The following is a 27,856-nucleotide window of genomic DNA, read 5'->3' as shown; positions in this document are numbered from 1 at the left end:
TTTACAGTGGAGGTTCAGGCTACTGATAAGCCTCCTGATGTGACACAATATGAAAAACAAAGCACCTCTTATGAAGAACTCTTGCCAAAAAGGTTGTACCTAAATTAACTTAACTATTTATGGCTAACTTCACTTACAGGAAAAATGGGAAATATGGTAACAAATGACACCACGGGAAGTAAACAAATCTAGAATGTGAAACATTCTATAAAACTGGCTAGGGGCACCTGGGTGGCTCAGTGGGTTAAGCCTCTCCCCTCGGCTCAGATCATGGTCTCAGGGTCCTGGGACTGAGCCCCACATTGGGCTCCCTGCTCAGCAGGAAGCCTGCTTCCCCGCTCTCTCTGCCTGCCTCTCTGCCTACTTGTGATCTCTGTTAAATAAATAAATAAAATCTTTAAAAAAGGAAAAAAACTGGCTAATTGTTTCTAGGAGCTACAGACTGGGGGGAAAAAAAGGAAAAGAGAGAACGGTGGGGAGGGGGTTAAGTAAAGGATTACTAGAAGAAAGACTTCTGAGACAACAGCCAAATATAACATATGACTTGACGCAGGTCCTGGTTCAAACAAATCAGATGTTTAAAAAATGTATTTTTAGCAAACTGGGGAAATGTGAACTTGGCTTGGATAACGGATGTTATCAAAAAATTGTTAATTCTGACAAGTGGTTAAGATAATGGTATTACAATTATGTAAGAAAATGACCGTATTTTCTAGAGATACATAATAAGGTATGTGGGCATTGCAGGACATAGTCTGAAACTTACTTTAAAATACTTCAGCTGGGGATGCCTGGGTGGCTCAGTCAGTTAAGCGCCTGCATTTGGCTCAGGTCATGATCTCAACAACTGGGATCAAGCCCCATGTCAGGCTCCCGCCTCAGCAGGGAGCCTGTTTCTCCCTCTGCCTGCAGTTCCCCCTGCTTGTGCTCTCTCTGACAAGTAAATAAAGTATTGAAAAAAAAAATATATATATATATATATTTATACACGTAAATAAAATAAAATAAATAAAATACTTCAGCTAAAATACAAAGAATATAAAAAAAGAATAAAAATAAATAAAATTCAAATAAAAAGGGATAAATAAATGAAATATGGAAAACACTACTAATTGGTGATGATACATATGTGGGGATTTGTTTTTGTATATATTTGAAATTTTTCATAATGTAAACATTTTAAGAAGTATTTTCTCTGTCTCATAAACCACGGTTAAGATCACCAATCAAAAGTATATAAAAGTAGCTAAAACACACAAAAGGCAGTTGATGAATGTCAGGCTGGAAAATAAAGAAAAAAAATTAAGGAATCCATGTTCTGAATTAGGAGTCTGTAAACTACATCCATCCCACAGGACAAATTCAGAAAGCTGCCTGTTCTTGTCAATAATAACACAGTCTTGTCTGTTCGGTTAGATATTACCTACGTTTGCTTTCACACTACAGTACAGCAGAGTCGTACAACAGAAACCGTACTGTCCACAGAGTCAAAAATTTTTACCATCTCCTCCTTCAAAGAAAGGTCACTTACTCCTGTTCTAAATTCCATATTTGTATTATTTCTTGGGGAGGAAAGCTGGCCTCAAAAGATTTTCTGAGCTCTGTCCTTAGACTTTACCAAGAATTTCCCTTGTGTAGCTTCTCACAAATAAAAATAAAACCACCCACAAAGTAGGGTTTAAGTAACCCCATATGTTTTTCCCATAAGTGAATAAATCATTTCATAGCTTAAGGTAGTTGCTACCTTTAGTAGATTTAGTAGCCCACTACATCTAGAAGCTTATAATGAAAGTAAACAAACAAGCCAAAAAAGCAGAAGTAAAAAAAATTTTAAATATCTATTATTATTATTATTTTACTTCAAGTTCCCTCAGTTTACTAAAGTAGCTGCAGGGAAACGATATATTACATGTTTCAACACATTACAACCAAAGGGTGTTTCTGTTTAGGGAAGGAGGGAGGGAGAAAAGGAGGAAATACATATACACAAACAATGCTGGGAATTTCCTTCTTATGAATCCAGCAAAGAACACTATAAACCCATGGGCCATTTTTTCTAACTATAAACTTCTGTATATTTTGGATTAATAGTTTAAACACATTCTTTGGCAGTCTTCAACTTAGCTTACATAACCTTCGGGTACACCCATGAGCTGATTAGTAATTTAAGGCCTGAGAAAAGCAAAGTTTCAGAGGGAAATACACTGAGACATGAATGAGTTTAATATGCAAGTACACTAGCTAAAGGGCATAATTAAAACTACATCACTCCTTTAAATCTACATAATTATGTCCCAAAGACATTCTCATTAGTATCTTTTACTTTGCCACTAAACCAGAAAGAGCCTCAGGTCTACAGGGCTGGGAAATAAATATAAAATAAAATGTTAAGGAATATTCAAGTCAAATAAAATACCTGCAAAATTCAATTACTGACCTTTCCTTTTTGAAGTAATTATAAAATCCACCAGTCAACCATTACAGCTAGTGAGTCCACATCAAAACATACTACCATAATATCTGTAGATCACCTTTGCCCCAAATTCCCAAGGAGAAATAACCAGAAAGGTTTAATAAACTATTTTTAATTTTAGAAGAGAGAAAGCAGCTTTTTCTGACACTAACACGACTTGAAATCTCTACTAACCAGCACTTCCTTTACTATGCAATGATAATTGATGTTCCTAATGATCAGCCTGCAGCAGTTCCAAATTCTGAAGTTCGTTCTAAATCATTAAAAAGAAGATGGAATTACGTTCAGTTACTTTCGGTAGTGAGCGCACTTCATAATATTCTCATTATTTTAAGATTAATAATATATTTAAGATACATAGGATAACTGTCCATCAAGGGGCTGTTCAAGTCAGATATTCAGAGAGGCCATACTGAGAAGCTCTTACATCATGGTCGACAATACAGAGGGAGGAAAAAAATCACCTCTCTCCAAATCTAGGGCGCGAAATTCTGAGGTATTAATAGAAATTTTGTCTTGAAATGAGAGCAATTTTGTCTTGAAAGAATTTTGAAGTCCTTTCAGGGAAAATATTGGCCTAAACAGTGACCCTTCTTCCCCCTGCTTCTACTGACACTGATTAAATCTCCTAAGACAGAAGCTTGAGAAGCAATTAGAAAGCTACTGTAATAATCCAAATAAGAGATGGTGATGGCATGTGTGGCCCAGCGTTGTGAGAGTAGGGACAGTCAGAAATTATATACTTTTAAGGCTGAGCCAAAAGGATTTGCTGACAGCATAGGTAACAGAAAAAGAAAGGAGCCAAAGATTGTGTACATCAAGGTCTTCGAACTGCGCAACTAAGAGAATGGAACTGCCATTACCTGGGACAGAAAAGACTGCAGGAGGAGCTGGACTGGGGCGGGCAGGTGGACCAGGAATGCAGTTTTGGAGACTTCAAAGACTGAGATGCTTTACACATGACTGTGTTTGTATGAGCTACTGCACTTGGGAAATGAGGGCCTAGAGCTCAGGGAGAAGGAGAGGCTGAAGATATACTTAAGAGCCTTAAAAAGGGGAGTCCATCTACAGAATCAGTATAAAGTTTAAGAAAGACAAAAAAAAAAAAAATCAAAACTATGTGTGCCCTGGGACATAAACTACTGCAAAAAGAAGAGAATATTTCCTTAGGGATGTCAGGCATCTAGGACATCTACGTGGCTTAATATCTCACGAACTCCTCTGAAACAGTTCTTCAAATTTTGATCAAAGGGTAAATGTATATTTGCTGCAACTGAAGAAAGATGATCACCAAGACATCAATTAGATGGGACCCTGAGCTGAGTAGGTCACATACGACTTTGAGGAAGGCACAATGTGCTGCATGTAAGAAGTACAGTTAAAACCAAAGAAAGACTGTGTGTGAATGCACTAGAACAAGTGGAACACTGAATCGGGCCATCATCACTTGGAGCCCCAAGAGATTTTTACAATGATAACTTCCACGGAGTCAACTTAAACCCTTTATGTGTGCAACCAAAAATTCAAGTAGCCAAAACGTGGGGCAAACAAAAAGAGTCTGAGAGGCACTGACCTAAAAGTTAGCATTCTGGCATTCATTCATTGGAAAACTGAACTCTGAACAGATCTCATCTCAGCACTCCCCACCAACTTTCTTTGGATGCCTGGTATTTTAAAGGAAAATCCAAACACCTGCATCCAGTAACCATTCATTTAGGTTTTCTACTCTCTTTCCCTGGATTAAGATCACCAGACAGCACTGAAACCAGCCTCCAATTTCTCAGCATCTAGGAGGAATACTTTCACTGAGATTTAATAACATGCTCTCAGCTTTCATAAGGATTCAATATAAGAATCATCCTTAAGTGACAAATCTGTGTCTTGAGTCAAACCATAGTTTAAAAGGTCCTCCATTATGGTACCCATAGCCTTTCTATAAACACTGTATAGATCATGAAATACTCACATGTCCCAATTCTGTTATGTGCAAATCCTGTCATCTTTCATGGTTCGATTCAAGCACCCATTTCCTCAGGAAGCCCTCTCCAAGTACCCTCGGTGGATGTAGTATCTCCCTATACTGCACTTATCACTTTCTATCCCACATTAGGTGAGAATCAAGAGAAGAATATTATATTATGTACCATATATTAGTGTGCTGATAAGCAGTACACTAAGAGTATTATACGCAATCCCCATACCAATGCCATTACTATCTTTATTTGAGGGATGAGAAAAGTGAAATTTAGAGAGTATGACTCATCAGCCACACAGCTAAAAAGCAGCAGATGAGGTCTGAGCTCTGGTCTAATTCCAAAGTCAACGTTCTCCCTTGAGACTACACTGCCTTCCAAAACTACTGAACTACTCTGCTGAGGAGGCTAGTGAATTATTTATGAGAAAGGTTTCCAAGTATCCCATAAATGTTTCTTGAATTTAAATCTGAAAAAAGAAACATAGTCTTCACCCCTAAAAAAGCTTATACTTAACTGGAAGGTAATTCAATACTTGTATTATATTAAGATATCAGTCTAGTATAGACTACATTCTTCAAGGCTATGAGTCATGTCTTCTGCATATTTTTTCATTCATAAACTCTTAAAACATTAGTATTTACAGAGAGGGTTTAATTAATATGAATATATAAGCTCTTCTAGTCTAAAAAATTTATATATCTTTCCAAAAATGAGGATCATGGGATCTTCTTCCTCTTTAGCTTAATGTAGGGCTCACCTAGTAATTAAGTCACCTAAGTGTTTAACAATGTCTATTTCTCTGTTTCTTTCAATATTGTTTTTATTTTTCATCCTTCTACGTGAAGAAGTCAATACCATCAAGGCAATCTAGTATCTGTGGTATGGCCTATCCAGAAAACAGAAAGATTATGTGAACCTTGCAGCTTCCAGTTACTAGGAAATTCACTGAGCTTCAGGATCTCTCTTTGCAAAATCTGAATAATAAGAACACTTACTCTCACATGATGAATTCCTGAAAATTAGGTAAGAATATTTACAGAAGACGTCAAGCACACTGCAGGACTCAATATATGCTAGCATTCCTCATTCTAATTACTACAAATGGCTTAAATATGCCAGAGGATAGCAACTTACCCCCAATCAGTCATCGTTCCTATGAGTCACTTAAAATACTAAATATGTTTTTAAAAAAAAGAATTTTTTTTTTAAACTTCATTTGTCTCTATCATCAACCTTAAATATATCCCCTATGGATGGCTGCTCTTTCCTTCACTGTAGATAAACCCTACAAACAGTAACAGAAAGTATTTTCCTTTAGGATTTTGGTTTATCTTCAGAAAGAGAAAATACCACAAGCCATTCACCCTGGCACTCAGGGTCCACATGCTCTGAAAATAAGCCACCTTACAGGCAACAGTCAGAAGAGCAATTATCTGACTGGAGGGGTTCCCTGAAAGAATGACAACATGTTCCTGATCTTTTATGAGATCTTTTATCTTTCATGTTCTTTATACTTTTTAATTGAGAAGTATATCTTTATTACTACAGCTAAATTCAAATGTGAAGGGGAAAGAAGAAAAAAGTAGAACATCCTAGAACTTTTATTTTATTTTTTTAAAAGATTTTATTTATTTATTTGACAGAGAGAGAGAGATCACAAATAGGCAGAGAAAGAGGGGGGGAAGCAGGCTCCCCGCTGAACAGAGAGCCTGATGTGGGGCTCAATCCCAGGACCCTGAGCCGAAGGCAGAGGCTTAACCTACTGAGCCACCCAGGTGCCCCCTGGAACTTTCAATGAAGAAAACGAATAGCTTGACATAGTGAAGACCATTTTCAACCAAATACATATTAAGGAAAGACTAGGTATGCAAGCATTTTATCCAGTGCAATGCAGTTGGTGGAGTCTCTGGCTACTTAGAGATTTAAAATCTAGTTGAGATTAAAAGGCATGTTCAGGGAGGTAGTCAATGCTGGCTCAGATATTCAGGAAAAGATCAACACAGGGTCTGGGCTTTAGATGATAAACACAAAGGTTTCTTTGGCTCTTGTTTAAAGTAAATCTAATTCATCCCCAGTAATACTGAAATTAAATCCCCCCCTTGATTATTCAGAATTCTCTCCCCCCATAAGAAAGTACAACCTCTCCCTCTTTTCTAGATAATACATTTATCCATGCTGTGGGAAGACTAAAATCATCTTAAAAAAAAAAAAAAATCTGGGTGCCTGTGTGGTTCAGTGGGTTAAGCCTCTGCCTTCAGCTCAGGTCATGATCTCAGGGTCCTGGGATCAAGTCCGGTATCGGGCTCTCTGCTCAGCGGGGAGCCTGCTTCCCCCTCTCTCTCTCTGCCTGCCTCTCTGCCTACTTGTGATCTCTCTCTGCGTGTCAAATAAATAAATAAAATCTTTAAAAAAAAAATCACATAAATTTTGTTAGCAACCTTGAATGTCAACATCTAAATCTAACAAAAATATCGGTTTTAAAATAATATTACATGTAAACCATATGTGCTATGGAGCCCGTAAGAGAGGAATTATTATTGTTGACTGAAATGAAACAATATGGTTATAAACAGAGACTAAATGGAATTGCCACAGTATCATTCAAACTGCATCCTTTATGTAAAAGGCCTCAAGGTTCAATCAACAAAATTAATAATTAAAATACATAAAACTGTAGCAGATAATCATCACCATAAAACAATGTTAAAATAATATATGCGTTGACTTATCAGAAAAAACCTCTTATTAAAGACATTTTTTTTAAAAGATTTTATTTGCTTATTTGACAGACAGAGATCACAAGTAGGCAGAGAGGCAGGCAGAGAGACAGAGGGGGAAGCAGGTTTCCTGCTGAGCAGAGAGCCCGATGTGGGGCTCGATCCCAGGACCCTGGGATCATGACCTGAGCCAAAGGCAGAGGCTTTAACCCACTGAGCCACCCAGGTGCCCCCAGATTTTTTTTTTTTAAACTATTCCTAGAGGTCCATAAGTTGGAGAACAATGGTAAGAGAAAGTTTTACATAGGGTATATCTTGGAAATCATCTTGGTTCTAGTTCTTTTCAGTAAGAATTTAGAAACTGCAGAAACATATAGTCTGAATTCATATGTGGACAAGGCAATGCTTTGCAAGGGATAAGGAAGCAATAACAGGGGACAGGAAGTAGCCTTAAGCATTATGACATCCTTGAAACTCCAAGGATCAAGCTAGAGTGTTTCTGTAGTCACAGTATCACTGAAGAATGAGGACACCCAGACATCAAAGCAAGTAGGAGAGTCAAGGTTTTCATGGTAAGTTAATATAGGCATACCAGGAAGCAAGAAGAAAGGGCAACCAAAGTGCATGCAACATTAGCCAAAAAGAGGAACCACCCCACCTTTAAAGACAGAAAGACTGGGACATTTCCTAGAAAATGAGGAAAAATAGTTCATAATTTCTTTTTGACTCATACTGGGTGAAATCATATTTGTTACTGAATATTATATTCAAATAAACTGAAAAATAACTATGTCTTGAATTTTTGAATTCCTAAATAAGTACTTTCAAGGGGAATTTTTAAGTGGTTTTAAAAACTGAAGGTAGAATTCAAAATGTTACTGTGATAAAATTCATATCCAAGAGAATTTATCAACATACATTTTTTCCCCCTGTATGGGTAGAGAAACATCACATCTTTGATAAATTTAAAATCATCAAAGGGGAAAGCACAATTCATCTTTAAATATGTTTAAAAGTATTATCATTAGATCTAAATTACCATAGTTATACAAATAAAAATGTCTTTAATGCATAGTTCTAGTGAAATGTCAGTTTTTACCATTCTGACTTTACCTTTACATGTGCATTAATTAAACAATATCACTTAGCCACTACCTAAGCTAATGACAATGATGTATTGTTTCATAAATATTGATTCATTCTGACAAATGCTTTGTTTCCTACTGCACTGTCTGAATAAATTTAATGGATAAAATACAATTTATTTGCAGAATTTTTAATATTACTATGCAGCATATCTGAAATGAATTTTCATCATGCAGTTTATTTTGAAAGGCTATGGGAAAATAAGTGTTTATTTACAAAAAGAACTTCTCACTAAAAAAATTGCCCAAGGAAGAAGAAGAAAAGACAGCTAGACAGAGAGAAAGCTGTGATTTTTTGCATGGTGATGACAAAGCTGATCTGACAGAGGCAGGGCTAGGGCTTCAGTGTGTAAGGAATGATACTTTTTTGAGTTCTATATGACAATTCAGAGAATGAGGATGACATATAGGAATCTATGTGGACAGCTGAAGAAGTGTTAAACCGTGAGTCTGAACCAACGTAAAGGAAAATGAGAAAAGCTGAAATAAAAGTCCTTCAGGTACAAAGATGTGGAGAAAAATTAAAGGACACAGTAGCTTAAATAGGATTAATTTAGCTCAAGACTCATGGACAATATTGTAGACATCAATCATTTCTCTCTTGGGGATATTTTTCCAGTGGCTGGATAAAAAGATAGCCAGAAGTTCTTTTTGGAATTTAGCAGGAAAGTCATCTTTCCCTGTCTCAAACTTCAGGACCTTGACTGATTCAGAGTATCCTTACGTCTTGGTGTGATTATCAGAGTGTTACTTTACTCACCCCACTAAGCTACTAGGATCAAAGGGCCTGAGAAAGCCCCAATCAGTCCAAGACGATCTCAAAGCCTGGTACTTCATTTACAACTATAACCTTCCAAAACAAAGGGTCTGAAACCTAAGATGGAGTGAGCTCAGTATAGGCCTAGGTATATGCAAAGGCCCACCACCAAGGCATGGCTTCTCACACGACTTCTGGTAAGTCTGCCCAAGTCTTATAGACTGGGAGTCTGACTCAACCTGTAAAGGTGCTCCAGTGTCCCTGCTGTCGCTCCTGAACCACTAACTTTTAGGCTAAATCTGGCTTTACTGCAATTCAACTTCCAGAGATCCAAATCACAGTATCTAGGGTTCTAAAATCCAGTGTCTGGTTTTCTGGATACGTTTGGATGGTTTTACTGGCCACAAGTTTTCTTCATTGTAAAATGGTAAATACTGACATTTGCTTATGCCAATTCTACTAAGATATGATAAATAACAATAATGCCAAGCCAAGAGCTCTTATGCACAACCAAACTCAAGCTGTGGCTAAAATGTCATCTTTTGTTTAAGTTTTCCCTGACTACCCTATTCAAAACTACATTCCCTATCTTTGCAAAATTTTCTCCATAGCATCTCTCACCAAAAATATATAATATACTTACTATTTTATTGTATCTCTCCCACCAGAATATAAACCCTAGATAGTGTCAACATTTTTGTCTATTTTGTTCATTGCTATATCTCTAGGATCTAGAAGAGTGTCTGGGACATAATAGATACTCAATAAATATTTGTCAAATGGAAGAATCAAATACACTCTTAACATAGCTACCTAGAAAAAGGTTAGCCTGGGCATATCTGAGATAGTACAAAAGAAAATGACAAGCTTACTCTGAGGACCCTATATCAAAAAGCAATCTACTTCTTAGGGTCCCTCATCAATATTATCCCCAAAGTCCAAATTTTCTAACCTGAGTATCTATGCCTCATCTTTCGCTGAACCTCATTTCTCACTTAAAAGCCTTTCTTCACTGGGAATTTTGCCAGCCCAAAACATTAACCATCTAGACCTCCTCTTGAGCAAACTTTCTTCAGTGTCTTACCTGATGAGGGTTCCTACATTTCTGACTGAGCTGAATACAACCGTAACCACAATTTTAAGGCATAATCATTCTCGGAGTCCCCACAGCCATAGAAACTTATAATCTCTTACTAAAGAGAGAAATGCAAGTTGACAGGTGCAAAATAGCTACTTGGTTATTTTTTAAATGAAATGAAATCCTACTTTATACAGAAGTAAACTAACTGGAAAGATGATGCCAAGTATTTTTTTTTTTTTTTTAAGTAAAACAAGAAAAAAATCAAGGAAGGTTTATAGGAACATGATCAATGATAGAGACATACAGGGTTAAGAAAACCAAGAATATACCTTCTCCATACACCACGCCCTTGAGAGTTCCTAACTTTAATAAATCTTGCAAAGGGGAAAAAATAAATCGTTCAGTATCAGAAGTGTAACCCATTTTAAAACTTGTTCATACCCAATTTATTTGGAGACAATTTACCACCAAGACATGGTAATTAAGACATACTTTGTGAAAGGTTAAACTGGTACTTTCTTATTGTCATTCTCTCCTAAAAGCAACGCATACATGAACAACAAAAATTTTAAAAATGTCATTTTAATACAACCTAATCCATAGGTATCACTGATAAGACAACAGTTATAAATAAATGATTAAAGTCTTCTACTCTTTATCTCATTTTCATAATTTAAGAATTGAAAAGCATTTGGAGTAGAACACCAAAAGCAATTAGACTTACTGAAGTTAATTTTTTCCAGAATAGTGTTGGGAGGGAGGGATAATAACATCTGTTTTATTCTAACGATAGACTTAACACACTACATAATTTAATTGAAAATTTGACTAGCTAGCCTCTTGACAATTCATGAAATCGAGTCCAACCTGCTCAAGTCAATGTTTAAATATTAATTCTTATATTGTGTTATCTAAAATTTGTATTCCAAATGCAATGGAAGGCATGGAGATAAGAGATAATCCCTTAATATGCATACATCTTTATCATACATTAAAATGTTTAGAAGAGAGACTATAACAGATATTTTGCACAATAAGACTTTTAAAAATATACTCCAGATGACTTGGTAACTGCTAAAGTTACCTTTAAAATTGGTACCAAGAACAACAGAGATATTATACTACTTTTGCAAGAAACTATTTTTTAATCTCATTCAAATTACTTTCCTAGGATATCACTGATGCAAATATTCAAGCAAAACTAAGTTTGCTTTGAAAGAAAAACCAAGAGGTGCCTGGGTGACTCAGTGGGTTAAAGCCTCTGCCTTCGGCTCCAGTCATGATCCCAGGGTCCTGGGATCAAGCCCCGCATTGGGCTCTCTGCTCGGTGGGGAGCCTGCTTCCCCCACCCCCTCTCTCGGCCTGCCTCTCTGCCTACTTGTAATCTCTGTTTGTCAAAAAATAAATAAAATCTTCAAAAAAAAAAAAAAAAGAAAGAAAGAAAAACCAAAAATATAATTATTGTAATTAACATAACCAATTAGTAAACTATTATTAAGGTTTTAATCTACAAGTTAAAGGTTTATAAACATACTGAGAAAACATGTGAATGATTATAGAATAACATTATTGTTTTTAAATTATTATTAACTAATATTCATTTAACACTTCACAGATTACATAGTATTTCATGTATCTACTTAATTCTCTGCAACACTTTAGCAGGCATTACTACTGTCCCCATTTTAATTGATAATATGATTGAATACCAGGTAATAAAACAGAACTGAAAACCTCTGATCTTAATTGTGTCCTCGTAAGTCTTTGTATGGTCGGTCACACCAATGTCAACCTAAACAATATTATCTATTCTTCTTGAGAGTACTGAGGAAAGCACAGGGTTTGGAATAAAACAGACCTGGGTTCTAACTGGGGTCTAATAATGTACCACTTCTGCCACCTGGGGAAAACTCATTAAACTCTCCATAAAAGCAAGGTTAATATTTACCTTGCTGTGTTGTCATGAGATTAAATGAAATAAGGAACATAGGAAGGACTTAATAACACCATGCCTATTTTGCCAGTTCCTGAATGAACAAATTTTACCTTCTGCCCTCTCTGCTTCTGCTGTAAGGCCAAAAGACATTGCTAAAGAAAGCAATACAAAGTGCTGACTTAGCCAATTACAAATTTATGGCCTAGTATAATATTCTCATTAATAAATGAGACATAAATGATACCTATTCCCTAGGACTATTTTAAGGATTCCATGAGATGGTGCATGTAAAGTATTAATTACAGTGCTTGGCATATGCTAGGCTCTCAGTAAATGATCAAATTGTAATCATTCCTTAGCTTAGCAATCGTTTTATTTATTTTAGGTGAACTCCTTAACATCTTTCCAGAAAGTGTTATCCTACAATATTTTCAACTTCCCATAAGCCTTAACTGGACCAGATCCTTCTGGTAAATAATTTGCCTGCCTACTTTACTGAAAAGCTGGGCAGGCAGCATGAGCTTCCCCAGCTCTTCTTCCTTCCTTCAAACACATCTTTACCAACTTAAAATCTCTCATATATTCTTCAGGTCTCAGACAAATAGGGATCCTCACTAAACTCTTATGTAATTCATTCATTCACTCAACATATTTTATTAAACATCTATGACCTTTCAGGTGCTATGCCAAGTGCTGAGTGTCCGGTGGTAAAAAAGGCAGAAATGGTCCCACTCTCAGGGATCATCATATGGGAAGAGAGATTTACACTACAAATATATGTTTACAAACTACCTTTCCTTTTCCTTGAGCCTTGTCTCCTCAACTACTCCCAGCACATCTCCATCTCCAAGAGTTTCACTGATTCTGCCCAAGTGAGCATGAAAACAATCTTTGCTTGGCCTAGTTGTCCTCTATAGCTAATGTTCTATTTCTTTTCTTCCTGACTTCTCAAGACTTCCAGAATAAATACTCTATTTCCATCACCTCCATTCCTACATATGGTCAGTAAGACTAGGAAATCTGTCTTCTGTTCTTTTCCTAGAATGACTTCCTAAAAACAATATCCACGCTGAAAGCAGCAAGTACACATTACTTGTGAAATTTTCCTCTTTTTCAGCGCCTGGAACTCCAGACTGTTTTCTTCCTTTTACTCTAATATTTCTGATAAACTCTGCTTTTACTTGAGGTTCTTTTATTTCCATTTCAAACAGTGCATCCCTCACAGCTGATTCCTCTGCTCTCTAAATTTCTCTCTATACTCTCCATTCAGCAACTGTTTTACTTTCAAAGGATTTTTCTTTCATTTTATTTCAGTTGCTCTCAAACCCGTATGTCCATGTTTCTTCTCACAGAAAAGTGCCTTTCGCAATATAAGTACTCAATAAATAATCACAGAATGAAGTCAGGAACAAACAAGCTAACCAATCAACCAAAAAGACTTTCTACTTGGACATCATTTCAAATTTACACCTAAAACCAAACACCTGATCAATTTCTCCTCCATCCTAATCCCAGACAATTCAGCTCCCTGCCTATCACCTATGTTAATGGAACTTCTAACCTTTCTAATTACTTAGGCTGATCACTTGAGTTAAATTTCATTCTTTCCTCATTCTACTCTATAAATTACTGCTCAAAATATTTCTTAAATCCACCTTTTCCACTTTGTTCTTTTCACTATCACAGTAAGACCTAATCTGGTCAACTGTTTATCCTATTCCTACTCTCTCCCCATTTCAAGTGTGCATGTTTTCTCCAAATCAATCTTCTAAAAAATAATTCCCCTCCCCATTTAAAATTCACTAATGATTTCTTTCTCTTGACCCAAACCAAAGTTCATTTAAAGCAACTACATTCTGGCACTTATCTTTCTTTTTTTCTCTCTCCTCATCCCCACTATTTTTCTAAATTCTATACCACAAAGAAACTAGAACAGTATTTAAAACATTTTTAAGTAGCAAAATCCTCCATTTAAATGAAATATTACACAGAATTCCCACATATGAAAGTCGATGAAGACACAAATATACTTGTTAAAGAGCGGGGGGGAGGGGACACAAATCAGACAAGTCAATCTCCCTGTGAATGTCTGCACCTTTTGCTCTTTGAACCCAAGAGCTCCCAAAACACAGCCTGAAATACATTCCATTAGTCCATATTCCTTGAGCATTTCCCAGAACAAACTATCTCTGTTGGAATTTGGTCCCTAATTCCCTTCTTCCCCCTTAACCTCCCTCTCCATTCTAGGTGCCATGAAACCTCTTAATAAGCCAGCACTAACTTTATTCCACCTTTACTGATTACTCCATGTCAAGCTAATCTCTCCTTCCCAGAACTGCTAGAATAAGAATAGCTAACACTTACTATACATAAGAATCTATACCAAACCATGACTGCATCCTCACCATAATCAATAAAGTTTAGAGACATATCTGCATATCTACATACATATATGTAATTACTATCCACATTCCATAGATAAGGACACATACCAGATGATTTGCCAAGGGTTTGTTACAATGGAAACAAATCTGAACTCAGTCTGACTCCAAATCTCTACTCTATACTAATTAGTTCTTTCCAACCTTTTCATGTCACTAAGTACATATAAAATGATATTTGTAAAGCACTCTATAATAAATGGAAGAAACTACTCACAACTAAAGCCAATTAGCTCTGAGTAGCCCAGGTCCAGCCCAGCTTCCTCAAGGGTTCATGGGATCAATACTGGAGATACTGGAAATTCATTAAGCAGTACACAGATGAGAAACTACTGTACATATTCATTCATTTAGTATATACTAGTACCTGCCATGTAGTAGGGATTCAAATATGTATGTGTGGGTTACTGATAAAGGACAACATATTGTGCTCGAATTGCCCAGAGGAGAACAAATAAGAGCTGAAGATGTTCAGTGTCTATATTTTGATAAGCTAATAACCAATCTAAAACACTGGTCCCTGATCTTTAGTGTGTATCAATTTCTCCTGGAATCCTTGTTAAATCACCAACTGTGGGACGCACCCCCAGAGTCTGATTCAGAGTGTCTGTATCTCTAACATATTCCCGATGATGAAGAAGCTGATGCTGCTGGGATGAGTCTTGGGAGAACCACAGGTTTTAAAGACAGAAACCTCAGCAATAAATACGACTCATACTCACACCACCACCCTCACCCAAATATTTAATCCTGTGCTGGTCAAATTTTAATGACATAAGTCTGTTTCAAGTCATGATGGAGGCAGTATTCTAGGACAAAAGCTTATTGTTGGCTTTTTAAACAGTACTAAATGTCCTTTACCCAACTGTAGTAGACCTTAAGCATGTGATCATCAGGGACAGGAATTTCAGCAATATAAAATGTACACGATATATATTGTGCATAATATCTAATAGAGCCAGATCAAAGTAATTCAGAACAACACTATAAGCAATCTAATTAAGAGGACACATTGCTTTGAATTTATTAGAAGAATTATCTGGTTCAGTTTAATTCTTAAAGCTAGTGGCTGATACAATTTAATATTCAAGTTCCACGTGAAAAAATGTTTTAGGGGTATGTTTTATTCAGGCTTTAAATAGAGGTTTGATTAATTTTATCTCTTTTTTCTCAGGTAGTCCGGCATGTAAATTAAAATTACAACTAAGAAAAACTTGCATAAAACTGTACTATAGTTAATTAAATCTATTTTACTTCCATAAAGCATAGGTACATTTATTTTAGGAATCTAAGAAATTATTTAAGGAATAAGACATTTAAAACTTCAAATACCTCCTGGAGAATCATTCACAAATCCAAAGAATCCAGTTTGACAACCTAAGTGCAATTTTAAAATGTCCTCACCACCCTCCCAACAACAAGGGTAACTGAAAAGGCTTTGTTTTTGAAGTTCAGGTCCAAGAGAGTGACACAGGAAGAACCTAAACTCACTTCCTCCATGGACACACCAAACCCACAGTTCTTCATAGAATCTTAACTCCTGAAGAAGAACCAGGGACTGACTGAACAGCTTCTGCATGACAGAAGAGAGAATGACAAGAAAGAACAGCAAGAGAGATAGATACACGGTAATGAAGGGAATTTCCAACGTGAATGCTGCAGTGGGGAGGGACAGAACTGAGGCACCAGGATTAGATTCATCTCCCCCCCCCCGGGGGGGGGGTAGGAGAAGCCCTGGTTTCATTTGTTTTTTGTTTCATTAATTTTTTATTTCTTTTCAGCGTAACAGTATTCATTGTTTTTGTACCACACCCGGTGCTCCATGTAATCCGTGCCCTCCCTAATACCCACCACCTGGTTCCCCCAACCTCCCACCCCCCGCCCCGCCCCTTCAAAACCCTCAGGTTGTTTTTCAGAGTCCATAGTCTCTCATGGTTCACCTCCCCTTCCAATTTCCCTTAACTCCCTTCTCCTCTCCATCTCCCCTTGTCCTCCATGTTATTTGTTATGTTCCACAAATAAGTGAAACCATATGATAATTGACTCTCTCTGCTTGACTTATTTCACTCAGCATAATCTCTTCCAGTCCTGTCCATGTTGCTACAAAAGTTGGGTATTCATCCTTTCTGATGGAGGCATAATACTCCATAGTGTATATGGACCACATCTTCCTTATCCATTCGTCCGCTGAAGGGCATCTTGGTTCTTTCCACAGTTTGGCGACCGTGGCCATTGCTGCTATAAACATTGGGGTATGGATGGCCCTTCTTTTCACTACATCTGTATCTTTGGGGTAAATACCCAGTAGTGCAATTGCAGGGTCATAGGGAATCACAAGAGCCCAGGACCTGACGGATTCCCTGGGGAATTCTACCAAACTTTCAAAGAAAAAATAACACCTATTCTCCTGAAGCTGTTTCAAAAAATTGAAGCAGAAGGAAAACTTCCAGACTCTTTTTATGAAGCCAGCATTACCCTGATCCCCAAACCAGGCAAAGACCCTACCAAAAAGGAGAATTTCAGACCAATATCACTGATGAATATGGATGCCAAGATTCTCAAGAAGATCCTAACAATCAGGATCCTACAGCACATTAAAAAGATTATCCACCATGACCAGGTAGGATTCATCCCTGGGGTACAAGGATGGTTCAACATTCGCAAAACAATCAATGTGATAGAACAAATCAATTAAGAGAAGAGAGAAGAACCACATGGTCCTCTCAATTGACACAGAAAAGGCATTTGACAAAATCCAGCATCCGTTCCTGATTAAAATGCTCCAAAGTATAGGGATAGAGGGAACATTCCCGAACTTCATAAAATCTATCTATGAAAGACCCACAGCAAATATCATCCACAATGGGAAAAAGCTTGCAGCCTTCCCGTTGAGATCAGGAACTCAACAAGGAGAAGCCCTGGTTTAAAAGAGCAACTAGCATATAAAAGAGCCATCCCCAGAACTCTGCCAAAGGGCGGGGCTGCTGCTGGAACTGTGTCCGGGTCTAAGTGACACCACGGTTTACACTTCCCCTCCACCTTGAGAGGGCACAATGGAGCAGGATCCAGTCATCATAGCCAGCTTGCCATCTCATCCAGCTCCAGGTCCCTAGCCCACAGCAGCCCCAGAGGTACCCGGGCAAGGAAAAAAAGGGCAAAGGAGAAAAGCCATGGTTTCTAAGAGCAACTAGCATACAAAAAGGCCAGCCCTGGAACTCAGCCAAACAGCAGTTAGAACTCTCTCCAGGTTTAGAGGGGCTGGCAAAAGCCTTGGTTTATGCTCCCCCCTTCACTTTGGTAATGTGAAAGGGGGCAAAGTCCACGAACCCTAACTAATGCACCACCTCAGGAAGTTCTGCGCCCACACCAGCCCTAGCCATTCAACCATGTCCCAGGGAGTATACACAGGGATATCCCTGAAACACCAAGCTCATATCACATCAGCTTCCGACAGGTTGCAAGGGTACATCCAGTGTAGAGCACTCTGGGATCTCCCATCCAACACCTGCTTCAGTTCTAGCTACCCTGACAAGGTGCACACTGTGCAGAATGCCCAGAACTTCCAACCCAGGGGTACCTGGCTTGGAGCAAGTAGAGCAAGTGACTCTTGATCTCAGAGTTGAGAGTTTAAGCCCCATCGCAGATGCAGAGATTACTTTAAAAACAAAAACAAAAACAAAAACCTCAACCCATACCAGACTCAGCTCCAGCTACCCTGCCAGGGTGACCCCTGTGCTGAGCACCCTGGGACACCTGGACTTACACCACCTCAGCTTCAGCTATCTTGCCAGGGCACCCTCTGCATGGAGAGCTCAAGGACCACACTGGCCCACACCTACTTTAGCTTTAGTTGTCCTACCAGGGCACCTTCTACACAGAGAGCCCCAGGATCCCCATCTTGTATCCCCTTCAGCTACAACAGTCCTGCCAGGGTACCCCCTACACAAAAAGTCCCAGGAACCCCCCCCCTCCTTAGACTTCAACTTCAGCTGGTCCTGCCAGGGCATCCTCTGCAGAGAGAGCCTTAGGACCACCCCATCCTAGACCTACTTCAGCTCTAGCTCTCTCACCAGCGTGGCCCCATGACCCCTAGCCCATACCAGCCATAGCACCAGCCAGCCAGCCAAAATCATGAGGCATACAGATGGGCTACACAAAGAACAACCACACACAAAATCATTTCTTCAAGTTTAGAAGTAACTGTTTCATCTAAATCATAGAAACAAACACAGAAAGTAAAGCAAAATGGGGAGACAGAGGAATCTGCTACCCCAAAAACACAAAACAAAACTTCAAAAAAAAAAAAAAAAAGAAACAAACAGAATATGCCTGAGAAAGAAAGAAAAGAAAGAAACAGAATATGCCTGATAAATAGCTTAAAGTAATGATCATAAAGATGCTCACTAGGATGTAGAGGAGTGTGGAAGGATTCCATGAGACTTTCAACAAAGAGACAGAATATCTAAAAAAGAACCAATCAGGCTGAAGAATACAATAACTAAAATAAAATAAACACTAGAGTGAGGCAAGAGTAAATTCCTGGATGAAGGAAAGATCAGTGACCTGGAAGATAACGCAATTAGAAAGCACCTAGACTGGGGCGCCTGGGTGGCTCAGTGGGTTAAAGCCTCTGCCTTCGGCTCAGGTCTGGTCTCGGGGTCCTGGGATCAAGCCCCGCATCAGGCTCTCTGCTCAGCGGGGAGCCTGCTTCCTCCTCTCTCCCTCCCTGCCTCTCTGACTACTTGTAATCTCTGTCTATCAAATAAATAAAATCTTTAAAAAAAAGAAAAGAAAAGAAAGCACCTAGACTGAAGGGCAAAAAGAAAAAAGAATTTTAAAAAATGAGGATAGGTTAAGGGATATCTTGGACAAAATCAAGCAACCATTCACATAGCAGGGTTAGTCTAAGACAGAGGAAATAGAAAGGGGCAAAAAACATATAAAAAAATAATGGCTGAAAACATCACTAAGTTAAGGTAAAAACAGACACTCAAGTTCAGGAATCACAGAGAGTTTCAAACAAGATGTCCATGAAAATGAAAGAGGAAAAAAAAGTCAGGGTAGCATTACTTCCATCAGACAAAATAGGCTTTAAAACAAAGACTGTAGGGCGCCTGGGTGGCTCAGTAGGTTAAGTCTCTGCCTTTGGCTCAGGTCATGATCTCAGGGTCCTAGGATCGAGCCCCGCATCAGGCTCTCTGCTCAGCAGGGAGCCTGCCTCCCTCTCTCTCTCTATCTGCCTGCCTCTCTGCCTACTTGTGATCTCTCTGTCAAATAATAAAACATTAAAAAAATAAAATAAAACAAAGACTGTAGCAAGAGATAAAGAGGGGCATTACATATTGATAAAGGAATTAATCTAACAAGCAGATATAACAGCTGTAAATATCTATGCACCCAATATTGGAACACCTAAATACACAAAGCAAATATTAACAGAAATAGAGTAATTGGCAGTAAAACAATAAATAGAGGGAACTCAAAACCCCACTTGTATCAATGGATAAATCATTCAGAATGAAAATCAGTAAGAAAGCATATGGAACATTCTCCAGGAGAGATCACACATTAGGCCACATAACAAATCTCAATAAATTTAAGAAGAATGAAATCATATCGTGCATCTTTTCCAACAACAACCACAGTATGACAATAGAAATCAATCACAAGAAAAAAACTGGAATAGACACAAACACATGGAGCTAAACATGATACTAAACAACTACTGGGTCAACAAAGAAATCAAAGCAGAAATCAAAAAATATATGGAGACAATTGAAAATAAAACACAATGGTCCAAAATCTTTGATATGCAGCTACAGCAGTTCTAAGAGGAAAATACACAACTATACAAGCCTATCTCAAGAAACAAGAAAAAGCTCAAATAAACAATCTAACCTTACACCTAAATGAACTAAAGAAAGAAAAAGTCCAAGGTTAGAAGGAAGAAAATAATAAAGATCTGAGCATAAATAAATGGCACAGAGACTTAAAAAAGAAAAAAAAAAAAACACACAGGAAAAGATCAATGAAACCAAGAGTTGATTCTCTGAAAAGAAAAACAGAATTGATAAACCTTGAGCCAAACATCAAAAAAAAGGGAAAGGAAAGAAGGACAGGAGGGAAGGAGTAAAACAGAAAGGACCCAAGTAAATATAATCACAAATAAAAGAGGAGAAATAACAACCAACAGCACAGAAATATAAAGGATTATAAGAGACTACTATAAAAAATTATACACCAAAAAATTGGACAACCTAGAAGAAATAAATTATAAACAGACATTCTTCCAAAATTGAATCAAAAAGAAATAAAAAAGGAAAGACCAATTACTAGTAATAAAATTGAATCAATACTCAAAAAACTACCAAAACTAAAAGTCCAGAAAGAGATGGTTTCAAAGGTGAATTCTATCAAATATTTAAATATTTAAAGAAGAGTTAATACTTATTCTCAAACTAATCCAAAAAAAAAAAAAGAGCAAGGAAGGGCCAGCATTACCCTGATACCAAAACCAAACACACCATTAAAAGAAAAGAAACTTACAGGCTAATGTCTCTGATAAACATAGATGCAAATATCCTCAAAATATTAGCAAGCTGCATCTAATAATACATTAAAATGCTCATTCACCACAATCAAGTGGGATGTACAGGGGTGATGCAAAAAAGACTCAACATTTGCAAATCAAACAATGTGATACACTTCATTAATGAAAAATAAAAATCATGTGGTCATCTCAATAAATGCAGAAAAAGCATTTGACTAAATTCAACATCCATTCATGATAAAAAAAAAATCTCAACACAGTGGATTTGGAGGGAAAACCTCAGCATAATAAAAGCCATATATGGAACACAGAGCTAACAACATACTCAAGGGTGAAAAACTGAGAACTTCTCCTCTAGGATCAGAAATAAGACAACATAGTACTGGAAGTTGTAGCCACAGCAATCAGACAGGAAAAAAGAAAAAGAGGCATCCATATAGATGGAAGATGCCTTCCTTAAGGAAGAAATGAAACTGTCACTATTTGCAGATGACATGATGCTATTCATAGAAAACCCTACACACACCACCAAAAAACCCCTGGAAGAAATAACTGAATTCAGTCAAGTTGCAGGATACAAAATTAATACAGAGAAACCAGTTGCATTTCTATACACTAACAACCAAATAGCAAAAAAGAGAAATTAAGAAAACAACCCCATTTAAAATTATACCAAACAGGATTAAATATAACCAAGGTGGTGAAAGATCTGTACTCTGAAAACTATAAAACAGTGATAAAAGAAACTGAAAATGACACATAGGTAAAGATAATTCCATGCAATTCCATTCAATTAGAAGAACTAATATTTAAAAATGCATACTATCCAAAGCAACCTACAGATTCAATGAAATCCCTAACAAAATAACAACAGCTTTTTGCACAGAACTGGCACAAATAATCCTAAAATTTGTATGGAACCACAAAAGACCTCAAGCCATCAAAGTAATCTTGAGGAAAACAAAAAAAAAAGGTCACAATTTTAGATTTTTAGAATATCCTAAGGAGGTGTACTAACCAAAACAACATGATACACAGATCAGTGGAACAAAATAGAGAACAGAAATAAACCCATGTTTATATAGTCAATTAATCTAAGACAAAGGAGACAAGAATATACAATTGGGAAAAGACAGTCTGCAATGGTGTGGGGAAAACTGGACAGCTACATGCAGAAGAATGAAACTGAACCACTTTCTTACACCATACACAAAAGTTAACTTAAGATGGACTAAAGATCTAAATGTGAGACCTGAAACCATAAAAATCCTATGAGAACATGGGCAAGAATTTTTTTTTTATATTGGCCTTGTTAACATTTTTCTACATATGTCCCCTAAGGCAAGGGAAACAAAAGCAAATATAAACTACTGGAACTACATTAAAATAAAAAGCTTTTGCAAAGCAAAGGAAACCATCAGCAAAACAAAAAGTCAACCAAATGAATGGGAGAAGATATTTGCAAATGACATATCCAATAAGGGGTTAATATCCAAAATACATAAAGAACTTATACAACTCAACACCCCCCAAAACAAGTAATCCAATTAAAAACAGGACAGAGAATCTTAATTGACATTTTTCTATACTGATGGCCAACAGACATATGAAACGATATTGCACATCACTAGTCATGAGAAAAATGCAAATGAAAACAATGAGATATCACCTTATACCTGTAAGAATGGCCAGTATCAAAAAGACAAGAAATAACACGTGTTAGCAAAAATGTGAAGAAAAAGGACCCCTCAGGCACTGCTGGTGGAAATGTAAATTGGTACAGCCACTGTGGAAAATAGTATGGAGATTCTTCAGAAAGTTAAAAATAGAATTAGCATATGATCCAGTTATTCCACTACTGGGTAACTATCCAAAGAAGATGCAAACACTAATTTTAAAAAAAAAAAAATGTGTGCATCCCTATGTTGATTGAAGTTTTTATTTAAAACAGCCAAGATTGGGGCACAGAGGTGATTCAGTTGGTTGAGCGTCTGACTCTTGATTTCAGCTCAGGTCATGATCTTGGGGCTGTGGGACTGAGCCTCACACTGGGCTCCTCACTTGGCTGGGAGTCTGCTTGGGATTCTTTCTCTCTCCATCTCCCTCTAACTGCCCTCCCTGCTCACTCTTTCTCTTAAGATAAGATAAAATAGCCAAGATATGGTAGCCGCCCAAGTGTCCATGATAAATGAATGGATAAAGGAGTGGTGTACATTTCGAAAACAGTATGGAGGTTCCTCAAGATGTCAAGAATAGAGCTACCCTACAACCTAGCAACTGCACTATTAGGTATTTACCCCAAAGATACAGATGTAGTAAAAAGAAGGGGCACACACACCCCAATGTTCATAGCAACAATGTCCACAATAGCCAAACTGTGGAAGGAGAAAAGATGCCCTTCAACAGATGAATGGATAAAGAAGATGTGGTTCATATATACAATGGAATATTATTCAGCCATCAGAAATGATAAATGCCCACCATTTGCACTGACATGGATGGAACTGGAGGGGATTATGTTAAGTAAAGTAAATCAAGCAGAGAAAGACAATTATCTTATGGTTTCACTAACAAGTGGAACATAAGCAATAGCACAGAGGACCATAGGGGAAGGGGGGAATCCCAAAGGGGGAGAAATCAGAGAAGGAGATGAACCATGAGACACTGTGGACCCCAGGAAACAACGTGAGGGCTTCAAAGGGAAGGAGAGTGGGGGGAGGGGATAACAGGGTAAAGGGTATTAAGGAGGGCATGTGCCGTGATGAGCACTGGGTGTTATACTTATCTAATGAATCAATGAACACTACATCAAAAACTATGTACTATACAGTGGCTAACTGAACATAATAAAAAAAGAAAAAAAGAGACCATATGTTGAAGATAGAAGAGCAGCAAGATAAAAAGAGAAGCCTTAAACCTTGATAATCACAGTTCCACCATAACAGTTCTGAACTGCTCCCCTGCAGACTCTTTTCTAAGGGATAAATAAACTTTTACCTTATTTTTTTTTAAAGATTTTATTTATTTATTTGTCAGAGAGAGAGCAAGCGAGCACAGGCAGACAGAGTGGCAGGCAGAGGCAGAGGGAGAAGCAGGCTCCCTGCTGAGCAAGGAGCCTGATGTGGGACTCAATCCCAGGACACTGGGATCACGACCTGAGCCGAAGGCAGCCGCTTAACCAACTGAGCCACCCAGGCATCCCAAACTTTTACCTTATTTAAAAAAAAAAAGAAGAAGAAGAAGAAGAAGTGGTGTATACTTATACAATGGACTATTACTCAGTCACAATAAAGGATGAGATCTTGCCATTTGCAACAGCATGGATAGACTGGAGGTTATTATGCTAAGTGAAATAAATCTGACATACAGAAGACAAATTCTGTATGACTGGACTTTTATGTGGAATTTAAAAACAAAACAAATGAAACAAATAAAAAAGCAGACTCAGACCTATAAATATGGAAAACAAATTGGTGCTTGCCAGAAAACAGGGCAGTCAGTGAATGGTAAAATGGGTGAATGGGAGTGAGAGACACAGGTTTCCAGTTAAGGAATGAATAAATCATGGGAATAAAAGTACAGCATAAGGAATATAGTCAGTGATATTGTAATAGTGTTGCATGGTAACAGATGCCACTTGAAGTGAGCACAGCGTAAGTATAGGGTTGTTAAACCTCTATGCTGTATACCTGAAACTAAATTAACATCATGTATTAACTATATTCATAAAAAGTCTTTATTTTAAAATTTTTAATATATCATAAATATTCATACTCAATACAATTAAATCCAAGAATAAAAACCCTACCTTACGAAATGAGCATTTGGGGACTCAGGTATACCTTAAAGCAATTAGTTCACACGATCATTCATAACCACAAAATATTCTCTTGGGAATGGTTCATGTTTTAATACAAAAATCTCTTCTCCACTAGTTCAATAGGCACCCAAATAAAAATGGTACTCAAACATACTGACAAAAAGTTTCCAAAAAGAAGCCTGAAAGCAACAATTTAAAAATGATAACAACCAAAAATCTCAGTAATTCCCAAATTAGATGACCCAAAAACTCCCCCTAAAACAAAACAAAATTTAAAAAGCCCTCAGTGAACAAACAGTAAATAATGGAATAATTATCAAATAATGAAAAACAAATAAGAGGAGCATGAACAATGTTTGCCTACCTTTCTTTCATTTCTTGTTCATCATACATTTTTTTCCTTCCCTACCTCTATATTCATCCATGTCATTCACTTCCTTCAAATCCTAATCTGAGACTGATGTTCAAGAAACCTTCTCTAACACGATCCACTCTAATAACTTCCTTCCGGTAATACTTCCCTTTTCACCACTATGTTTTGTAATTGTTTTCTAGTTACTTCTACCACTCAACTCACCTTGTTACCAAAGCAGACGAAAATCCTAAAGCAAAAGCATATTGAAAATATTAACGCTGGCCCGTATAATCAGATATCCATATTTAAAGAAGCAAAATTCATTTGAACCAAGTGGAAATGCAAGTGGAAACTTTGTTTGTACTATTTTATATTTCTCAGTAAATCTTCATAACATCTCATATTCATTATACAATTTTAGTAAATATTCAGAGTTATGAAGTTATGTATATCTAACTAAACTAAAATCATCAGTTGACCTTACACAGATGACCTGATCCCAGTTAGCAGTTACCTATCTAGTAAGACCACTTCTACTGGCCTACTAATCCAACTAACTTTAGTAACTACATTAAAATAAAAGCCTGTAGCTACAGAGTCACCTCTAGCCACAATTACACTTTCACAGTTCAGGTTCCAACACCTATAGAAGAGGCCACACTCTTTTATCTAAGGGTCCCTTGCAACTCAGTCCCCCCAACATGGAACTTCCTTCTTGCTCTCTAACTTTACCTGCCAAATATGACATCCCCACTCAGTAACACATTCAGTAACTATTCTGTCTGTCAGCCCCCCTGCTCTGTTCTACTACAGAATCCTATGACCATCTCTACCATAGTGATTATCATACTGAATTTGAATATTTGCATTTATGTTTTTTCCAGGAGTCTGTAAAATCTTCAGAAATAAGGGCTGTGACTTTTATTGCAGTATCTCCAGAACAACACTTGCCATGGTGACTCAATAAAAATCTGTTGAATAATCAATGAATGCAAAGTAAATGGAATAAGTATGTATGTATGCATAACCACACATGCACATTTCTTTGTACTTTTAATGAGAATCAGAGTTTGACTACTATTATTATTTAAATATCTAACTGAAACTATATTTCTGGACATTTAAATAACAGTGATGATAACTGGTTACCACTTCCTTTGCAGTTATATTATTCTTCCAATCTATAATTTTGATTTAGAAAAACACATGTAAGACAACAAATTTGGTTAGCTACTAAGATAACTGTTAATGTTTCATAACTTGTTAGAAATACACCTCTATCTAAAAAGAAACAAAAAAGATTTATACTGAAAGCCACTTTTCAAAACTGTGGCAGAATGTGCCATGTATTCAAACATCTAACAGCTGCCAGATGTGCTAAGCCCCTGAGACCCAAAGTGGAAAAGTCATAGTCTCTGCATTCAAGTGGCTCAAAATCTAGTCATAAGACACACATGCAAACAAAGATATTACAATTTGATAACAGTTCTAAAGATGGTATGTACAAAGTTCAGTGAAGATAGATCAATATTGGTATTCTATCCCTAAGACAGCAGGGGAAAAAATGGAAATTGAAATTACTGAATAAAAACTAAGTATAGGACAATAAACTAGAAGCCCTATCTTTTGCTACGATAACCTTTAAGAGTTCTTAACTGTTTTTATACCATGGCCCACTTAGGCAAGCCCATGATGAGAAATCTCTTCTGATTCATAAAGTAAATATGTTATTTTAAATTTCTACTATAAATTTCAGGTTCCACTAAAATTCTTGGTTTAATTCAGCTTCAAGTCCACTATAAAGAGAATAATAGCACATGAACAAATAATCATACAGCACTGTGCTCTGAGTTATGTGAAGGAATCTGGGGAAAACTGATGAAATTTTCTAGTTTTCTACGTATTTATTTGTATGGAGACTTATTCTTCAGTTCATTCAGTAAACATTTACTGAGTGCCTACTATAAGTCAGGCACTGTTCAAGGTGATTGGACACACAACAGTGAACAAGACAGACAAGATACCTGCTTTTATACAGTCTTTGTTCTAACTGTAGGATATAGATAATAAACGAACAAATAAACAGTAAATATGAAGTAGTGCTAAGGGCCCCAAATTGTAAGCGTATAATCTGGTAGGACAAGGAACTGGCAGCTATATAAGGCGGCATCTCTGCGTTGTTGTTGTTGTTACTAGAGACTGTGTGTTATTCTGAAAAAAGTTTTAAAAGAAAAAGGAAATAACCAATCCAAACTAATACCTCTGAATAAACATTTTACAGACAGATGGCTACCTTTTCTATACATAAAGGCACTGACTTAAGACACTGAATTCCTAATAAAAAATAACTAACAGTGAGCATCAGAACCTTAATTAAGTTGCTTCCACAATCACATCACTACTATTCAAAAATGTTTATAAGAGAAAATAAGAATTGTAGACTATAATACAAAAATTGCTAAACCTGAATAAAAGATATTTAGGGACATGCTACTTTAATACTTATACTCTTGATGACAGTTACAAAAACTACTACATACAGATTTAAGTTATTTTACTCAAATTCTCCTCCAACATGAAGCATAACGTTAGATAGAAAAGTATT

The 27,856-nt window shown here is 37.1% G+C and overlaps 1 protein-coding gene across 1 annotated transcript in view; it reads right to left on the bottom strand.

Moving 5' to 3' along the window:
* PRIM2 (DNA primase subunit 2) overlaps positions 1-27,856 on the bottom strand; it is a 328,016-nt gene that overhangs the window by 81,931 nt on the left and 218,229 nt on the right. The window lies entirely within an intron of this gene.

Source organism: Martes martes (genome assembly GCF_963455335.1).
Source record: "Martes martes genome assembly, chromosome: 6".
In the NCBI taxonomy this organism is placed as follows: domain Eukaryota; kingdom Metazoa; phylum Chordata; class Mammalia; order Carnivora; family Mustelidae; genus Martes; species Martes martes.
Note: the sequence above shows the minus strand (reverse complement) of the source record. Positions and strands in the feature narration are given on the sequence as shown.